This window comes from Sus scrofa, chromosome 10, assembly GCF_054392235.1.
Source record: "Sus scrofa isolate SSC_HxYL_T2T_F1_AM1 chromosome 10, Sscrofa_HxYL_maternal_Yorkshire_Landrace_v2.0, whole genome shotgun sequence".
Classification (NCBI taxonomy): Eukaryota; Metazoa; Chordata; class Mammalia; order Artiodactyla; family Suidae; genus Sus; species Sus scrofa.
In genome coordinates, this window is record NC_139392.1 from 89,469,216 (window position 1) to 89,484,121 (window position 14,906).

Below are 14,906 nucleotides of genomic sequence, written 5' to 3' on the forward strand. Positions count from 1 at the left end.
TGCATATAAATGGCAGATAACATCATGTGTTCCTTTATATTTGGCTTCGTTGTTAAATATTGTATTTTAAATGAATTCATACTATTGGGTATAGCTTTACTTTGTTTATTTTTACTACTCTGTAGTATTTCATTCATAGAATACAGGCAATATTTTGTTACTCTACTGTTAATTGGTATTTGACTTAGGTTTAGTTTTTTTATGTATTTTCCTCATCTTTTTCTTGTGTTATTTGTAAATGGTATAATGATCCTGATACAAAACAATCTTTGTATTGTGGAAGATAGTCTCTGAAAATGGCTATCACCAATGGTGTCTTTACCTGTTTTCAAATATGCTGCAATCATATTGGGTGTTTTCCCTCTGCTAGAGTCTGGGCTGGCCTTGTGTTTTGGTCAACAGCATATAGCAGAAATAATACTGTGCCAGTCCCAGGTCTAGGCTTCAAGAGGCTTGGCAGCTTCCACTTTCCCTCTTGCCTTTATTTCATGCTTGTTCTTGAAAGATAGTTCAGCTGGGTATAGAAATCTAAGCTAAATTTATTTTCTTTCAGGACTTTGGGTGTACTATTCCATTATCTTTTGGCCTTAATATTGCCATGAGAAGTAAGCTGCTCCTTTGACTGTTATTCTTTGAAGGTAATTTGTTTCCTACCCATGATCCTGGATGCAGTTTCACAATGCTATGTCTAGGTGAGAATTTCTTTTATTTACTTAATGGTACATATTTGTCATATATTTTTTATTTATGTAACTATTTGTGTATACATGTGTATACATATGCATATATGGATTTGTTTGACTTTTTAATTGTGGCTTGTTGCTCTGTTTATAGAAAATTATTAGCCATTATCTAAGAAAAAAAAATTCTTCCCTAGTGTCTTAGAAGTTCCTGCTTAATATGACAAGAATCTCTTACTTGCTTTGGGCTTTACCTTATTCATTCATCATCTATAATGTCTATCTGAAGTGAAATTTGTCTTTTCCAAAATTATCAGGTGATTTAAGGAGTAAGGCAGCTTGAGTATTCTATCTCCCTAGATTCCCCTAGATTTTCACCTGGTAATTTATTACTACATAGATTTTAAGATTTTTTAAATGTTTTCATCTGGGCATTTTAAATTATTTTCAGGACAGAGTTTCTCCAAACAACCTAGTCTTCCTTATTCTAGGAAACAGAAATCCATTCACAGTTTTTAAATGTATTTTACTGTATTTTTCATATCCATTTATTCAATTTGATACTTTTCAAATATGTTTGGAAAATGTTTAGGTTTCTCATTTATGATGCTTTGTTTTCAAACTCTTCTTTTATTTAAATTTAGCAAGCTACACAAAATATTTACATACTTTACCATTTCAATACTTGAAATACTTGCAAATCTGACAGCTAGATTGTTCCTACAGACACTCATAAATCTTATTTTTATAATTTTCCAATAGGAGATAATTTCCTTGGAACTTTATCAGTAGAAGTTATTCAAGGCCCAGTTGGAAAGCATTTGTGTTTACTTCTTCCAGGCCCTTTGGGATGTTTTCAACCTGGCATGACCAAATTAAAATTTCAGCTTCTTATTTTGTGGGTCATGCAAATATTGTGAATTCCATCCACAGCTATAAGTGTGGTCAGGGAAAATATATTTCTGCTCTTGCCAGGGCAGCAGTCAACACATGTAGCTCTTCTTTAATAGAGTCTTTTTTCTTCAGAAAATTGAGCTTCTCAACCTGTGAGCTTCTCACATGCTTCACGTTCTTACTTAATGGAAAGGTGAATTTGGACTCTCACCTAACTGGGACACAAGCTCTCTTTCCTGTTCTCCACACACATGACCCATCAAAACTTAACCACAAGCCAACTTCTGAATTGGCACATCTTTCAGAGACAACCCCAACACTACTTTATCTCTGAAGAATTATTTTCTCTTCTTATCTCTAATTATCTCCCTTACTTCCTTAGTCTTCATTCATGCTATGAAAAAAGATGTTTCCTATATTTTATCTTTCATTTTTATATGTGCTATGCTGGAAGATATTTCTCTACACACCAGTGAGACATATTCTGGAAAATGGAACTCATTGCACCCTTTTAAAACTCTCCTAATTACCTTCTTTCACACTGCCTGACCTTCCTCAATACTCATTTTTATGTCCCAATCCGTTCTTACACAGATTCCACCCTCAGTAAATGTTTGGTGAAGTAGCTTATTGCTGGGTGGTAAAAGAAAATGTGTTAATTCCTTTTACAAATGAATAATACTTTATCAGCAAAAGATTAGTATATGAAAAATACCTTCTTTGACCAATTTTTAATTTTTAACTTTATATATACATGAATATTATTCATCTGCAAATATAGCCAGTATGTCATTAGTTCTATGAGTTATAGTTGTACATCTGTTCTTTTATGCGTGTTAACATGAATGCATGTATGACCTTAAAATTTAACTTACAAAAATTATAAATATAATCTGGCTCCCTTAATTTGTTATAATCTTCCTAGTCCTCCCCTTTATCAACATAGTTATTAGATAATATTGTGACTTTAAATAAGAACTGCTTTCAAAATCTAAATAGGTTTGGAGGGGCATAAATAGTTGAATACTGTGATACACTGACTTAACACTATTAATCTCAGGTCAAAAACAACATTTGCTATCTGTAACAGCTTATGATATTAATAAATGTGATTTATGCTCAGTCAAGTCCATGCATTGCCAATTCAGTTCTGCTAAGACCTAATGTGCATGGACATTTTCCAATGAGGTATCTTTCCAACCACATCTTAGACAAAATTCTGAGTGGATGGTGGGTTTCTGAAATCTGAGAGTAATTTATAATGGCATACCCTTTTTCTCAGACACATACAGAACTAGGAATGATGTCTTTACTCCCAGGAGCAAGAGCAAGAGAATTTCCTTTCCTCCTCGCAACGTCGGGTAAGCTGTGTAACACCAAAAGCATTATTGAGTCATTGTAGAGGCTCCCGAAGGCATTATTCCCAGAAAATGATGAGGATCCAAAGCAAGGGACTTGGGAATTACTGCCACAGATACCCTGTCCACAGTTGCCAAAGTGCCCAGATGCAGGAGACTGACTTAATTCTCACAATCCATAATTTACTCAAGCTGGGGAACTTTTTTCTAGTGCCTAGAGTTTAAGAATAGAATGCCTCAACATATTTATCTGAAAAGGAAGAGTTACGTGGAATTATTTTATAGTGGAAGCTTCCGAATGAAAGTTAGATGAGCCAGGGTGACTTCAGTTAATGATTATGTTTCATCTTCTCAGGACATTGGTACTGCTTTGCTGGCCATTTGCTACAGTAAGAAACATATGACTCTTTCCAGGGCCCAGCAATCATGTGGGTACGAATTCCACATTTCAAGTTTTTACAGTTGGCGTTAGTGGGAACATTACTTGATGATGATATATTGGGAATTAGCTCAAGATCTGATCTGTGGTTTCACTAAACCTTAATCTTTAAGACAGATGTATTTGTCTTTCATCCGAAATATATATACATATTTAAATATATGTCTTTCATCCAAAATATATATGTATATATTTAAATATAAATTTATGTATATATAAATTCTTCTCTACACCACCATCTCTCTTTTAGAAGCAAAAAAAAAAAAAAGAATGAGAGCAAGCTTATAAAAACAAGGATATTTTAAGACCGTGGTTCTTGACTTTTCCTGCCTAAGTGAGAATTTCCTGTCGAGAGAGTTGACAAAGTGGGTTTGAAACAGCTTTCCTGTAATTAATTTTCTTTGTGTGTGAATTTAATACTGATGCGAAGGTGCTACTCATTTGACAACCCCAAGGTTTAGTGTCTAACCATCCAACAGGAAAGGAAGAACACGACTTCCCAGAATTCCTCATTAATTAGCTTCCATCCTCACTCTAGGATACTCATCCACTCATCTAAAACTGCTAATTGTTATCAATTGAATGATTTTCAGAATGCAATCAATACCTAGGAAGAATAGAATTCATTTGACATTGCTTGTTGAACATCTAGGTAACAAGAAATGTTCATATTTATGACTCTGGGCCAGATCTGAACTTCTCGTGAAACAGGGAGGTAGTATTATGTAGCAGGAAGAGCACTGAACTTGAAAAAAGCAACGACTGGATTCTTATTTTACGTGGTTATGGGTAAATTAAATAGCCTGAGGGCTGTGTGTCTTAATTTCTTCAATGGCAAAATGCAGATGAAGTCAAAGTCTTTCCTAAAGCTAGGGAGAAAAAAAAGAAAGAAAGAAAGAAAAAGAAAAGAAATATCATTTGCAAGGCTTTAGTCAAACTCTATGGCATTGGGTCATAGCTTGCAGTTGAAAGCTATGTATTTTAGAGTATCCGAAATATTCTGTTAAATAGCTCTCCACTTCAGTCTTTAAGAATCAAGGGGAAAATAAAAGCTTTGAAATATCTACATCTATTTTATTTTCTCCTACTCAGTGCTTGGCTTTTAAGATGCAACTGAGATATTTGAGAATTTGAAGGGCTTGGGATGAATGAGCTTTCAGTGACTGAAGCTCTTCTCTTGAGAAAGAATTTACAAGCTCTCCAAGGTTTGCAGCCATGTTATGTAAACATATTTTGAACTGTGCCATCCTTTTCACAGCACTGGCACCACCATTGTATTAAGTGAAATTCTATCCGAAAATTGGGACAGTGTTCTAGGTTTGTCTGTCTGCTCCTCCATTCTTCCCCAGACACCTTTAGTCCAGACCCGAGTACTGTAGACGAAAGTGTCCAGTGTGAAGAGGGTTCTAACTAGACCAAGAACCTTAAGATTTCAGGTTCATCAAAGCTGCCACTCTAGCCTCAAAGTGATTCCTGAGGAAAACATGAGAGTTACATTAATTTTTCTAGATGTTCATCATTTGAACTCTAAGGAAATGTGTTCTTCATTCATTTTACCCCTTCCTTTTAAAAGAAAACATAGTAGCTAAAAGGAAGGGGGACAGAGGCACATCTTTCTAACTTCTGAAATCCATGAGACTGTTTCTATGCCAGCCTGTTATATTTGTCATGAAAATGCGTTTACTTATGTTTTATGCATGCCTCCCCTGCCCCACCAACTAAAATAAAGTTTGTATTTATTTTTCTGGAAATATCCAAAGTGGCCTGGCTAAGCTTCAAATCTGTTTTTCTATATGCTGTGGCTTTAAATTTTGCTGTCTGTACTTGGCAAAAGGAGATAACTGGAGTAAGCTCAACAATAACTGAACTTGAAAAAAAAATGCAAGGGCAACTGACTTCCTAACAGTCAAATTATGATTTTCATTCGATGCATTGTAAAACCCTCTGATGACGCTAGTAAGGCTTCTTGTATTTATATTGCTTATAGTTTGAAATAATTGCTGTGAATTATTTGTTTTACCCAGGCCTTAAACAAGAAAAATGCATCGTTTCTGTTTGCATGCTATACCGTGCAGAATGTAAGAACTCACCCTTTCGTTATAAATATTTCTGAAAAATTATCGTTGCGACATTTGTTTCAAAGACACAACAGTCCTTGGGTGGAGACATAGACACTGAGGCTGTCATCTACGTTTCAATGAAATGATTTGATATAAATATTCACGATTAAATTTATCTGCCCAGGAAAGGCCTTGAAAAGTCATCTTCTCCATTTGTCACCTTCACCACGCTTCACATCTTTAATCATTTAAACTAACCCAGAAAGACATTTTAAAATCATCTTTTCTTTAAAGAACTCAGCCAATTCTCTGAGCGGGAGTCCAATTTTCCCTCCCAGTAATCTTTCTATGTCTAACTTGAATCCTTCCTGGCATTTTTACATTTTTATACTCATTTCTTCTTGAAAGAGAGTGACCCAAGTTTTAAGTCTATTGTTATACTTTTGAAAATTAATGCTATGTGTATATGTGTGTGTGTGTATATATATATATATATATAGTTATAGTTATATATATAGTTATAGTTATATATATAGTTTGTAAAGTCCCAGTTGTTTTAATAAAATCATGTACATGTATTTTAAATAGAATTGTTTGGAAAAACAGTGATGTATGATCCCGATATTTGACTTCTTTTTTCCACTCTACCTCACCTCAGAAGTGTTTCTTTAGGCATGTTATATATATATATATAGTTCTTTAGGCATGTTATATATGTATATAGTCCTCTGGTCCTTGATTTCTTTGTCTCTGGAATGAGGAGCTGTTTCTCTGTGGATGTGTTTATTGTCCACAAGAGAGCATACCTTGCTGGGTTCCTTCACTGCTGCAGCCTCCTTGTCTAGAAGAGAACCATGGTGCTGCTGTGTGGATTGTCTCACGAGAACTGCACTTTTTATTTTTAGGTCTGGTGGCTTAGCTACATTCTTTTTCTTTGGGACCCAGCAAACGCATATTATGAGTTTGCAGTTGATCACGTTTTGCTGCTGAATTTTGGTGAGGCTGTTAGTACAATTTGTCTTCAGGAAACAATGGTAGATTCTTCAAAAGTAATAAATATGCCTTGAGAAATTTAGGAATAGACCCTAAAATGGAAATTCACTGTACACTCCATCCTGTAACTTTTTCAAAATACAGTCATCCCTGAGTATCTATAGAGAATTGATCCCAGGAGCCCCCGTGTGTACCAAAATCCATGGGTGCTCAAGGCCCAGAGTTGGTGTTCTGTATCCACAGTTCCACATCTGAGCGTTTCAAAGCACAGTTGGCTTTGAAACAAATGTGCAAATACAGAGGACCAGCTCTATGTCTCTTGAAAAAAATCTCCATGTAAGTGGACCCACAGAGTTCCAACCCTTGTGGTTCGGGGGTCCACTGTGTAGCATTCTGCTTTGGAGGTTGGTTTTTTGTGAAAAGTAAAATTGTGTCTTATTCTCCTGGAAGGAACTATGCATACCTAAATGATTCAGGTTTCTGGCCTTTATTTGTTTGCTACCTAATAGTAGTAAAGCATATGGGTAAACAAATAAAAACAAATTGAGGGGTGATGTGTCGAAGAAGGAGCCATCTAGTTAATGTTTCGGAAGTTACAGGAGCTCATGTGAGGAGTGGCTCTGCCACGTCACCTTTTAGGTGAGACGATGGACGAGTTGCCATAGGAGGTGCGAGGTTACTTGGAAAATCACTGCAGTGAATTTTTTTTTTTTATTGGCAAAGAACAAGAAGGGGATGTGAAGATAAGAAGCTAGTTTGTATGTTGGAGTGGTGAAAGAGTAACAGTTTATACTTCTTCCATATTTTTCCTTTACTGCTACCTGTGTGCAATAAGTCAACTAAAAGAAAGAATAGCTTTTTAATTTACTTTTTTTTTTTTTTTTGTCTTTCATCTTTTGTCTTTTTAGGGCCGCATCCAAGGCATATGGAGGTTCCCAGGCTAGGGGTCAAATCGGACCTGTAACTGCTGGCCTATACCCCAGCCACAGCAATAGCAACATGGGATCCAAGCCATGTCTGTGACCTGCACCACAGCTCACAGCAATGTCAGATCCCTAACCCACCGAGCAAGGCCAGGGGTCGAACCCACATCTTCATGGATCCTAGTCAGGATCGTTAACTGCTGAGCTATGAAGGGAACTCCTCTTTTTAATTGTCTTAAAGACTTTCTCTGAAGATATAAAAGTTTATACATTTACCTCTTTTCCCTTGTAAAAATCTGGGACCCTATTATTAGCCTTATTAGCTAGTCATCTATGATTAGCCTTATTTAATAAACAAAAAAATTAAATCTAAGACAATTTTCTAAAAGATATGAGTGAATATATAAAAGGTTGCTTAGACCCCCACTATTAGACACCTGATTGCTTTTATCTCTAGGGCTTCCCAGGTATGAAACATTGTTTTGGGGATAAAACATCAGTCCCTAAAATAAACCACTCATGTTTGTGTTTAACCAACTGTATTGTAATACAGTTTTAATTCTTCAACTCTGGTCATTATAACATCATTTTTCTCTATGTAATTTATTAAAACACTGTTTCCATCCTTGCCTGTTCCTTCTTCTTGGCACCTTGACAAGGCTTGAGAGTCTAAAGGAATATTGAAATAGAAAAAAATTTTAAAAATGAATGATCTGCAGCAGTAAGAAAGCTCTAGCAAATTGCTTTGACTCCAGCGGAAGTGCCTTCTGTGTATGGAAAGCCATGTAGAGTCCTGCATTAGTCACCAGGCTGATAAAGAAAGGCCAGTGGTGGTTGACAACTTCACCAAGCTAAGTGCTGACTTCTCTGCACCCACCCAGCCTTCGCTGGAAGAACCACCTTTACTATGAAGGGGACTTTGAAAGAACACCGTTAAGAAAGTCCGCTTATGTATGCTGCTGTTATGAGCATCTAAGCCGATGACTGAGCTGATCAGCCTTTCTCACTCTGAAGTAAAGGGGAGCTGCCCTGTCTGTGGTATTGAAAGCACGCATCTTGAAATGCAAGAAACAAAGCTAGCATATGCTGTTCCAAATATCCTCTTCCACGTTCTCCACTGCAAAAGGAGCTTTCGGTTTGGAGGTAGAGGCAAACAGCTGTGTTGTCACACAGGCGCATGTCCCCGCCCAGAGTCATTCTAAGTGAAGAGCAGGGTTCCCTGGGAACCACACAGCGTGTCAATGAGCCTGTGACACTGAGTCTCGGACAAACGTCCTGGACTTTCTCACCCCCATCACTACCCCTCCCATGTTCACCCATGTCAAAATTTTCTCTCCAGGCACACTCCGACCTAAGCTAAATGAACTGCATGTTGTCCTTACCTGTGCTGCGTTACTCCACAGAAACGGCCACGGGGAACCAGGGAAGCTCACCCTCATCCCCTCCTGTGCCGCCCACAGTTGTCCTGGATTTCCCGTGCCTCTGAAGGGTGCACCCTGCCTCAGTTTTGTGTTGCATTTGAAGCGTGCTTGCGCTGGCGGTCTGCCGCCAGCTGAATCTGATTTCAGAAGTCAAAATTTCCTCCTGCATCCCAGCCCAGATCTCACTTGATGTTAGTATCCCACTGTCCCCGGGGGTGACTGATGGCTTAGCTTGGCGTGCCTGTGGACAGGTTTCTAGCACAGCCTGCTCGCAGATCTGTACTGGAAAGCCTTGACTGACTTATACGTTCCTTGGCAAAGTCTGGCCACAATTTCTGCTCAAAAAAAAAAAAAAAAAACCACCCCAAAACTAACACAGAAATCACTAAGGACTTTTACCCAAAACCTGAATCTATCTTCTAGATCTCTCCTACTACCAAAAACACTGAATACTAAGTTTAGGGTGCCTCTCTCTCTTGTTTTCAGCCCCTTGTGCTCAAAGGTCGGAGGAGCGCTTTGCAGAGTAGCTTTTTCTAAAAAATCCACAGACTAGAGAGAAAGTTTAACCATAAGTTAGCCATCGGCCTGAGTTTTTCCTTTACACCCTGGATGAAAATGTAAAGGCACCTTCATTATTAGTTTGGGGGAAGAAGACTTTCAATCCAGTCGATGTGAAGCAGCTAGTGTTCTGGAAAATGAACTTGGGGGACTTTTTTTACCACTGTGAGCTGAGCTAACCTGATACGCTGTGGGAAAGGACAGCATATTACTCTGGGTAAATGAGAAGCAGACAGAAAATAAAATTGTTAGGTTTTGCTTGGAATTGAAAATTGTTGAAGGTTGAAGACTTTAATGTAGGGAGTTTATCAACAGCAGCAGAATCAGTGGTTTTATCAGACCAGCAGTAAGGTCTGCAGAAAGGCACTTCCTGCTGATGAAATTATATAGCTAGAGATTGGTCCAGATTTTCTACTCAGGAAGCCCTTGAAAACTTGTGTGCTGCTGTCATGCTGAGAGAATTAATAGATTAAACATTAACCACTAAAATTTTTGAGTTATTCCCCCCAAAACACAGTGTTTACCAAGAGAACAAAGCATCCCTCAATTTCATAATAAAATATGAATCACTTCATTTTAGATGAAGACCGTTTGTAACAGCCTCTGAAAGCAATGCTTTTACATGGAGGAGTTGGGTCATAGTTGAGTGGACTCTGCCTTTCAATTAAACCCGAATCATTACCCCTAAAAAGAGAAGAGAATAAGTGACAGATGAGATGCAATCACTTCTGTCATATATTTTTAGGTTTTGTTCCAGAATCATGTAGACTTTTATGGTATACTGTTTAAACTATTTTGTACTTGTAAAAAATATTTTTAAAGGAACAGATAATAAATAATTTAGAAATTTAAGTTGTATCCCTTCAAGGGATTAATTTAATTCTCGCATTTTTGTCTATTCCTACAAAAACCATTTCTCACCCAATCAGTGAGCAATTGCTACATTATTTTAGTTGAGAGGAAATAGGGAGAGGTTTCGTGAAAGGGTCTAAACCTTCAGTCATAAGGTGAATAAGGTCGGAGGATCTAATTATGATGACATGATGAATATAGTTGATAATGTAGGAGGAAAAAATAAAATTATATAAGGTAGGGCAAAAAGTAAAGTGATCAGAATTGCTTTAAAGCATATATTAAATTCAGTAGAATCTATCTTGTGGCTACTGGACTTCTTTGGCATACATAAAGTATTTGAAAAATCATGTAGTTGAGCACATTTTTCATAAGTCAGTCAGTCTCAGAACAGAGTCCTGGCTCTCAAAAATCACAGAATATTCTAGAGGAGCCACAGAAGTAATACTCGTTATACTGCAAACTACATTGTATAACAAATATGCTCTAAATAGTAAGGAAGTTCAGAAGAGGGCACTTAATTCAGTTCAAGAACCTCCAAAGGGAGATAACTCTTGAAATAAATCCTGCAGGAGGCACCGAGGAAGTGAGTTTATCCCAGGTGAATGGAACGCACAGTGAACATGGCACTTGAAACTCTAAACAGAAGGGTCGGACTAGATAGTTTGTAGTAATGTGGTGCACGATTTGGTTAGGAAAGTGTGCTGACAGCAGAATGAATGTTAATACCCCTTGTAAGTTTAAACTTTTGGTTCTGATTAATTAAGAATAAATCACAGATCCAAAATGAAGATGTAAAAGGTTGTTAGGAAGTTTGGCTGAAAACAATTTGAGAATGAATTGAAGGGAAGCTCGACTGGGGCAAGGAGACCAGCTAAAATGAGTCTATCTTCCTCTGAAGGATTTTTATAACTTACAGCTATTTCTTTTTAGTGGTACGTAATGCTTACAAGAAAGTCGAACAAATTCAGGAACCAGAGTTTAACTTTAGCTATTTACTAGCTTATGTCCTGGGCTGGCTTGAGTATATTTGTATAGGTTTATTGTGTCTGTAAATACCCCAGAGTCTGGACTATGCTCCTATCTCTACTGTAATCACAAAGGAGACCGTTGACCCTTGAACAACTTGGGGATTAGGGCACTGACCCTTCCTTTAGTTCAAAATCCACGTATAACTGTGGAGTTGGCCCTCGATTATACCCAGTTTCTCTGTATCCATGGTTCTGCATCAGCAGATTCTACCAACAGCAGACAATGGAGTACAGTTGACCTTTGAACCACACCAATTTGAGCTGCAAAGATACAATGGCATTTTCAATAGTAAATACTACAGTATTACACAGATACAGGGGCGCTGCATGGTACAGAAGGCCAACTCTAAGTTTTATGCGGATTCCATTCTGTGCAGAGGGCTGAGGCCAACTGCACCGTACAGTTAGTTTATAATTTTTTAAAAAATAGCATATGGGTGGACAGTGCAAACCCATGCTGTCCAAGGGTTAACAGTGTTCATTTAAAATACATTTGGGGGAAATTTTAATTATCATACTTATTTCTAGGAACTAATAACTGGAAGAAAAATCTTTTGGAAAGATTAATTTACAGACTTTCTTCCTTGCTAATGAATATCCATTGTTTTACCTTCAGATGTTCTACAAATGCCAAATCATTTCATAATTTCATCCTTAATTACTTAAGGTTGTTAAAATAATCTCATTGGAGAACTGCAGCCAGGAACGTCTCTAAGATGATTCTACATAGAACCATTCCTTTAACTTTTTACTTTGGAGTCAGACAGATGGGTTAAAATATTTTTCTATGCATTACCTGTGCATTATTATTCTATTCATTAACTTTGGGCACATTATTTAAACTGTCAGTGCCTCAGTTTCCTCATCACGAAAATAAACATAACAAATGCCTAATTGAGTTTGCATAAGGATTCAATGAGACAGCCCGTGTAAGGTGCTTAGTAGCTGTCACATAGTGAGCACTCAGTAAGAAAATCTGAGGTTTTATTAGTTGGAGGATTAAATTTTGCTTTTAAAAAAAATCATTAAAAAAATTTTTAAAGCTGTAGTCCCACGGCAAGGAATAGAACAAGCATCAGTGCCCATTTAAAAAAAAAAAAAAAATTGGCTTAGAGAAAAATTAGAGGAGTTCCCATTGTGGCTCAGTAGTAATGAATCCAACTAGTATTCATGAGGTTGTGGGTTTGATCCCTGGCCTCGCTTAGTGGGTTAAGGATCCAGTGTTGCCGTGAGCTGTGGTGTAGGTCAAAGACGCTGCTTGGATCCTGTGTTGCTGTGGCTGTGGTGTAGGCCGGCAGCTGCAGCTTTGATTCAACCCCTAGCCTGGGAACTTCCATATGCCATAGGTGTGGCCCTAAAAAGATAAAAAAGAAAAAACGAAGAAAGAAAATTTGAAATCTTACCTGAGACTGGCTTCCTACAAGTTTTACCTTTGATGAAATTTCATTGTAGGAAGAAAAAAAAGACATCAAACTCAAAAGATAATAATGTTGGAATTCATGTTATTCATGAAAGGAGAATCAGAACTTTTAATCAAGGAATATAAACATCTCCAATATCTCTAACAAGTAGTAAGAATAAAGCAATTCAATCATTTATATTTTCCAAAACAATTGGAAAATTGCCCTCAATTGTATTTTCCAAAACATTATTGCATATGAAATCTACATTGTAATAGTTTACTTAATATTTAATTAAAATATACTTGTATAAACCATGAATCCATAATACAAAAGAAAATAGCCTTCCCTTATACTTTCACCATTTAACTATGAGAAATTCCTCTAAACATATGCAGCTACACAGAAATACATTTATTTACTTTCTGTTCAATTATAAAATTTCTCAGAAAAAAGGTTGTGGAACAAATCTAATAAACATAACTTCTCTATAGGAAAAAAAGATAGGAATTTAAAAGATTAATACCTTTTAATTTTTGTTGGTTTTGATGTCTAAATTATAATTATTACATCACGTATAATATGTAGAACTGATTTTAATATGCCTGGGATGTTTTTCACAGGCAAGACATGAAAGTAAATGAGGGGCCTTCTAAGACACAAAGGGCGACTGGTCTAACAAAGTTTCAGAGTTTAAACCTTCCCGAAGTGAAATTTAATGTAATAAGGGGTTGGCACTTTAATAAATGTATAGAGCAGTTTCCTGTGGAAGCAGATTTATTTGTTTACCTGTGCAGGATCGCTTATTTATAATAGTTTACAGCACATTTGCCAAAACCTCCATCATACTAATGCGATCCTACTTCATACTTACACGTGAGTTTTCAAAGTGATATTCAAACAGGGTTATTATCCACAGTCACACTCATGATGCCGACACACAAAAATAAACAGAAGTTACTCTCCCTAAGTCTACTTCCCGGGGCTGCTCAGAGAACACAGAATGTTAACTCCTCTTTTGCCCGAGTTTCCTCTATCTGAGACCATCTAGGAAGCAAACTAAGAGGATTTTCCACAGGCAGGGATTCAGAATCATTCAGAACTCACCATTCTCCTATTTTTCACTCTCAACTTCAATGTCAGGGCTGCTCTGAGTGTCCACTAAATACTGAGGATGTGTTTTGTCATCCCCAAGCTGTTTGCTTGTGGCAGAAGTCACATTATCTTGGAAATAAAAATTCACTTGAGCAAAGAAGTGCTCCACAATCTCTTCCTGCAGGAGTGAGGCAGAGAGAACGGGAACCCTGCCTCCCCATGACTGCTGAGAGGTAGATGGGCCTGGAATAGTTTTCAAGCCCAAATACCTGGGAAATAGGCTGCTTCCATTGTTCAGGAGCTGAAGGTTTAGGAACAAATTTCCATCTTCAAGATGTGGCAATCCACTCCTCATTTATTCACTGCTAGTAAAGAAGTGAAATTCAGTATTATCTCTTTATTTATTCATCTCTTCATCATATGCATCATATTATCATATGCTGATGAAGATACAGGTTATGTAAAAATCAAGTTTCATTTGTAACAGCTTCAACAATTTGGTCCCAAACTGATCAGGTTGCAAAAGTGTTTAAAAAAAAAAAAAAAAAAAAAACCCTTCAGTGATATCGTGAACTAAGAATTTAGCAAGACAGAATTTAATTTCTATTTTACCTTGTAATTTCAAATAAAGCAATTTCCGTAAGGCAATAAGTAATGCTTTATTTCCAATGTCAGATATTAAATTAACGCTTGGAATAGAATTTCTACTAAGGGATGATTCTGGAAGGCACGGGAGAGAAGGAACATTTCTATGTTGTGAAAAGATCCATGGTGATTTTGTTGTTGCTTCTGTTTCTTCTTTTGTACATTGTGAGTTTCTGTTCCCTCCTATTCATCCACTCCAATGTGGCCCACTGGTATATAGTGCATTTGTGCAAAAATCGCAAATTCCCTTCCTTTGAATAGATAGAGTCTATTTTTACTCAGATTATGAGAAGTTCTGAATATGTTAAGACCGACATAAAGGATTTCACAGATAAAAAAAAGACCTACTTTCCGTGGTATGTACCTTTGGTTGCAACATAAAACCTGGTAAAGGTGAGCACAGTTCTTATTCATAAATATTAATCATTGTGTTTTCCTGTGGCTTATACTTTTTTTGCAAAATAGACGTGCCACTGACTGCAGAAATCCCCGTAGCCCTTTTAAGGCCTATGCTTTAGTTTTCAAAAAGTACACATGAGAAATACAAAAAGAGAAAT

General features: G+C 36.9%; 1 long non-coding RNA gene across 2 annotated transcripts in view; it reads left to right on the forward strand.

Moving 5' to 3' along the window:
• The window catches only part of LOC110255714 (uncharacterized), a 754,959-nt gene that overhangs the window by 619,464 nt on the left and 120,589 nt on the right, over window positions 1-14,906 (forward strand). For both annotated transcript variants that reach the window (XR_014818117.1, XR_002336416.2), the window contains 2 exons: window positions 554-692; window positions 2,857-2,935. This is a non-coding gene — a long non-coding RNA (uncharacterized LOC110255714). The remainder of the gene's footprint in view (window positions 1-553; window positions 693-2,856; window positions 2,936-14,906) is intronic.